The sequence below is a fragment of the Puma concolor genome, chromosome C1 (genome assembly GCF_028749965.1).
Source record: "Puma concolor isolate L17-30 chromosome C1, mPumCon1.1.hap2, whole genome shotgun sequence".
Lineage (NCBI taxonomy): Eukaryota > Metazoa > Chordata > Mammalia > Carnivora > Felidae > Puma > Puma concolor.
The window spans coordinates 14,252,044-14,257,418 of record NC_141674.1 but is presented as its reverse complement, the minus strand read 5'-3'; the positions used below and the strand labels follow the sequence as shown (position 1 = coordinate 14,257,418).

The 5,375-nt window shown below is 43.0% G+C and overlaps 1 non-coding gene across 1 annotated transcript; it reads left to right on the top strand.

Moving 5' to 3' along the window:
• Nucleotides 1-5,002: 5,002 nt before the first annotated feature.
• On the top strand, nt 5,003-5,108 carry LOC112849046 (U6 spliceosomal RNA). The gene has a single exon (XR_003222496.1). It is a non-coding gene; the product is annotated as a U6 spliceosomal RNA (small nuclear RNA).
• Nucleotides 5,109-5,375: the final 267 nt, after the last annotated feature.

Sequence of the window (5,375 nt, the reverse complement as noted above, 5' to 3'; positions counted from 1 at the left end):
CAGCCCCTGGCAGCTAGCATTCTACTTTCTGTTTCTATCAGTTTGGCTACCCTAGGTACCTCACGTAAGTGGAATCATACCGTATTTATCTTTCTGTGGCCGGCTTATTCCACTTAGCATAATGTCTCAGGTCCATCCACGATAGCACTGACAGGATTTCCTTCCTTTTTAAGGCTGAATAATAGTCCATTGTGTGTATCACCACATTTTCTTTTTTTTAATTTTTTTAAGTTTATTTATTTATTTTGAGAGAGAGAGAGAGAGAGAGACAGCACGCGCGCGCATGTGAGTGCGAGTTGGGGGAAGGGCAGAGAGGGAGAGGGAGAGAGAGAATCTGCAAAGCCTGACATGGGGCTCGAACTCACGAATAGTGACATCATGACCTGAGCTGACGTCAAGAGCTAGACGCTTAACCAGCTGAGCCACGCAGATGCCCCTACCACATTTTCTGTATCCATTCATTTGTCTGTAGATATTTGGATTGGTTCCACAACCCTAGTCGTGAATAATGCTGCAATAAACATAGGTGTGCAAATATCTCTTTGAGATCTCGCTTTCAGTTCTTGGGGGGGTAAATACCTAACACTGGAATTGCTGGATCACTGGTTCACTGGTAATTCTGTTTTTAACGTCTTGAGGAGCCTGCACACTGCTTTCCATTTAAAATGGGAAATTTTTATTTTAAATTCCCACCAACAGTGCACAAGCGTTTCAGTCTCTCCACATCCTCACCAATGCTTGTTCTCTGTAACATCATTAACTTTGGAGGAGCAAGGGAACAGAGACTCAGGATTTTGTGTCTGATGACAGAGTGCCTTAGCACACTGGCATACCAAGAACCCTTCCAAGGTGTCCTTTAATTGTGAATATGAAACATTTTTAGGGGCGCCTGACGGGCTCAGTCAGTAGAGCACGTGACTCTTGATCTCGGGGTTGTGAGTTCAAGTCCAACACTGGGTGTGGAGATTAAAAATACAATCTTTAAAAAAATAATAAATGTTCTGGGGCACCTGGGTGGCTCAGTCAGTTAAGCATCCAACCTCGGCTCAGGTCATGATTTTTTGGTTTGTGAGTTCAAGCCCCTCATTGGGCTCTGAGCTGACAGTGCAGACAGAGCCTGCTTGGGATTCTCTCTCTCCCTCCTGTCTCTCCCTCTCTCTGCCTCTATCCTCCCCATGCTCTCTATCTCTCTCTCTCTCAAACCTTAAAAAAATTGCTTTTAATTTTTTTTACATTTATTTATTTTTGAGAGACAGAGAGAGACAGAGCACAAGTGGGGGAGGGACAGAAAGAGAAGGAGACACAGAATCTGAAGCAGGCTCCAGGTTCTGAGCTGTCAGCACAGAGCCTGACGCGGGGCTCGAACCCACAAACCTTGAGATCATGACCTGAGCCGAAGTCGGATGCTTAACTGACTGAGCCACCCAGGCACCCCCAAAAAATTTAAAAGAAAATAAACATTTTTAGCAAAAGAATACACTCATGGAATAAAAAGTAAATGGTATAAAATATACAGATTGGGAAGGAAGAGATAAAACTCACTTTGTTCCCAGATGGCATGATTGTGTATGTAGAAAATCCCAAAGCATCAACAAAAGCCTTGTGGAACTAAAAAGCAATTACAGCTGGGAATGCAAGCTGATGCAACCACTCTGGAAAACAGTGTGGAGGTTCCTCAAAAAACTAAAAGGACAACTACCCTACAACCCAGCAATGGCACTTAGGCATTTATCCACGAGATACAGGTGTGCTGTTTTGAAGGGACACATGCACCCCCATGTTTATAGCAGCACTATCAACAATAGCCAAAGTATGGAAAGAGCCCAAATGTCCACTGATGGATGAATGGATAAAGAAGATGTGGGAGATACATACAATGGAATATTACTCGTCAGTCAAAAAGAATGAAATCTTGCCATTTGCAACTACGTGGATGGAACTGGAGGGTATGATGCTAAGTGAAATTAGTCAGAGAAAGACAAGTTATCATATGACTTCACTCATGAGGACTTTAAGAGTCAAAACAGATGAACCTAAGGGAAGGGAAGCAAAAATAATAAAAGCAGGGAGGGAGACAAAACATAAGAGACTCTTAAATATAGAGAATAAACAGACGATTGCTGGAGGGGTTGTGGGAGGAGGGATGGGCTAAATGGGTAAAGGGCACTAAGGAATCTACTCCTGAAATCATTGTTGCACTATATGCTAACTATTTTGGATGTAAATTTAAAAAAAGAAAAAAAAAAACAAAAAACAGCCGCATCTTAAACTCAGCAAGTTGTGCACATTTAATCTGTATAGCTTTTTGTATGTCAATCATTCATCAATAAAGTGGTTTAAAAAATTAAAAAATTGAGGGTGTGCCTGGGTGGCTCAGTCGGTTGAGCATCCGACTTCAGCTCAGGTCATGACCTCATGGTTCGTGAGTTCAAGCCCCGCATCGGGCTCTGGGCTGACAGCTCAGAGCCTGCAACCTGCTTCAGATTCTGTGTCTCCCTCTTTCTCTGCCCCTCTCGTGCTCATGCTCTGCCTCTCTCTCTTACAAATAAACATTAAATTTTTTTTAATTTAAAAATAAAAAAAAAAGCAATTACAGCCAGGCATATAGGATACAAGTTAATACATAAACACCAATCACCTTCCTATATGCTAGCAAAGAACAAGTGGAATTTGAAATTTAAAACAATATTGTTTACATTAGCACCCCCAAAATTAAACACTTAGGTATAATATCTAACAAAATATATGCAAGATCTATGTGAGGAAAATGGCAAAACTCTGATGAAGGAAATCAAAGAACGACTAAATAAAAGGAGAGATAGTCTTTGTTCGTGGATAAGAAAACTCAGTATTGTTAAGATATTCTCAACTGGGTCTGTAGATTCAGTTCAATCTCAGTCAAAATGCAAGCCAGTTACTTTCTGGATATTGACAAACTGAGTTTATGTGAACAAGCGAAAGATCTGGAATCGCCAGCACAGCATTAAAGAAGAACAAAGTCATTGGGGCACGGGGGTGGCTCAGTTGAACGTCTGACTTTGGCTCAGTTCATGATCTTGCAGTTTGTGAGTTTGGACCCCACATCGGGCTCACTGCTGTCAGCACAGAGCCCACTTCGGATCCTCAGATCCTTGGTCCCTCCCCTGCAGGCACTCTCTCTCTTAAAAATAAATAAAAAACACTGGGGCGCCTGGGTGGCGCAGTCGGTTAAGCGTCCGACTTCAGCCAGGTCACGATCTCGCGGTCCGTGAGTTCGAGCCCCGCGTCGGGCTCTGGGCTGATGGCTCGGAGCCTGGAGCCTGTTTCCGATTCTGTGTCTCCCTCTCTCTCTGCCCCTCCCCCGTTCATGCTCTGTCTCTCTCTGTCCCAAAAATAAATAAACGTTGAAAAAAAAAAAATTTTTAAAAAAAAAATAAATAAATAAATAAAAAACATTAAACAAAGGAGAACACAGTCAGACGATTGACATTACCCAACTGCCAAGACTTACTCTAAAGATACAGTCATTGAGACAGTGTGGTATTGATGGAAGAATAAACAGATCAATGGAACAGAACAGAGAGCTCAGAAGTAGACCCACGTGAATATAGTCAACTGATCTTTTATGAAGGAACAAAGGCAAATTAAATGCAAAAAGGATAATCTTTTCAACAAATGGTGCTGAAGCAATCTGGCTGGCTCAGTCAGTGGAACGTGCAACTCTTGATCTCGGGGTTGTGAGTTCGAGCCCTGTATTGGGCTCCACGCTCAGCATGGAGCCCACTTAAACAAACAAACACACTCAACGATCCAGAAAACAAACAACCCGGGGAAAAAGGGGGCCAAAGATCTGCACCAACGTCTTTCCAGAGAAGATGTGCTTGTGGCAAATAAGTAGATGAAATGAGGCTCAATCTCACACGTCATTGGGGAATTTCAAATTACGACCACAATGAGATGCCACTATACACTTATCAAAATAGCTAAAGTCCACAACGATGACAACACCAAATGCTGATGCGGAAGTGGGGCATCAGGAAGAAGTCCCATTCATTGCTGGGCGGGGGGGGGGGGGGAGTTCAAAACGTACAGCCATTTTGGAAGACGGTCTGGCACTTTCTTACAAAGCTAAACATCATGTTACCATAAGATTCAGCAACGATTTTTTTCTACAGTTGCGTTTGTATTTACCCAAATGAGTTGAAAACTTATGTCTGCATAAAAACCTACACATGGATGTTTATAGCAGCTCTCCTCATAATTGCCCCAAATTAGAAACAACCAAGATGTCTTGCAATAGGTGAATGGATATAAACAAACAGCGGTACATCCAAACAATGGAATATATTATCCAACGCTTAAAAGGAAATGAGCTATCCAGGCACGAAAACACATAGAGGAAGCTTACATGTGTATTGCTAAGTGGAACAAGCCAGTCTGAAAAGGCTTCATACTAAGTCATCCCAACTGTATGACATTCCAGAAAAGGCAAAATTATGGAGGCAGAAAGAGGATCAGTGGTTGCCAGGGGTTCAGGGAACATGGGGGCTGGCAGGGTGGCGGGGTGGGGGAGAAATGAAGGGGCGCAGCACAGAAGATATTTAAGGCACAGGAGATATGCACAATACTGTAAGAGTGGATACATGACATCATGCATTTGATGAAACCCACAGAAGTGTAAAACACCAGGAGGGACCCTAGCATACACTCTGGACTTAGTTAACAGTGATGTGTCAATATTGGCTCATCAGCTATAACAAATGTTCCACACAACTGCAAGATATTAAAAATTGAGGCAATTGGGGTGCCTGGGTGGCTCAGACGGTTAAGCATCCGACTGTTGATTTTGGCTCAGGTCATGATCTCATGGTCAGGAGTTCGAGCCCCATGTGGGGCTCCAGGCTGACAGTGCAGAGCTTGCTTGGGATTCTCTCTCTCCCTCTCTCTCTGTCTCTCTCTCTCTCTCTCTCGCTAACCCTACCCCCCTCCAAATAAATACACTTAAAAAAGTTTTGAGGAAATTGTGCTCACTTCAGCAGCACATATACTAAAATTGGAACAACACATAGAAGATTAGCATGTCACCGTGCAAGGATGATGCACAAATTCATGAAGTGTTGCATATTTTTAAAAATTTGAGAAAATTATGTGTGTAGTGAGGGAAGAGAGGGTATATGGAAAAACTCTCTGCACTTCTGATCGATTTTTCTGGTTACCTAAAACTTCTCTATCTTTTTTTTTTTTTTTCAACGTTTATTTATTTTTGGGACAGAGAGAGACAGAGCATGAACGGGGGAGGGGCAGAGAGAGAGGGAGACACAGAATCGGAAACAGGCTCCAGGCTCCGAGCCATCAGCCCAGAGCCCGACGCGGGGCTCGAACTCACGGAGCACGAG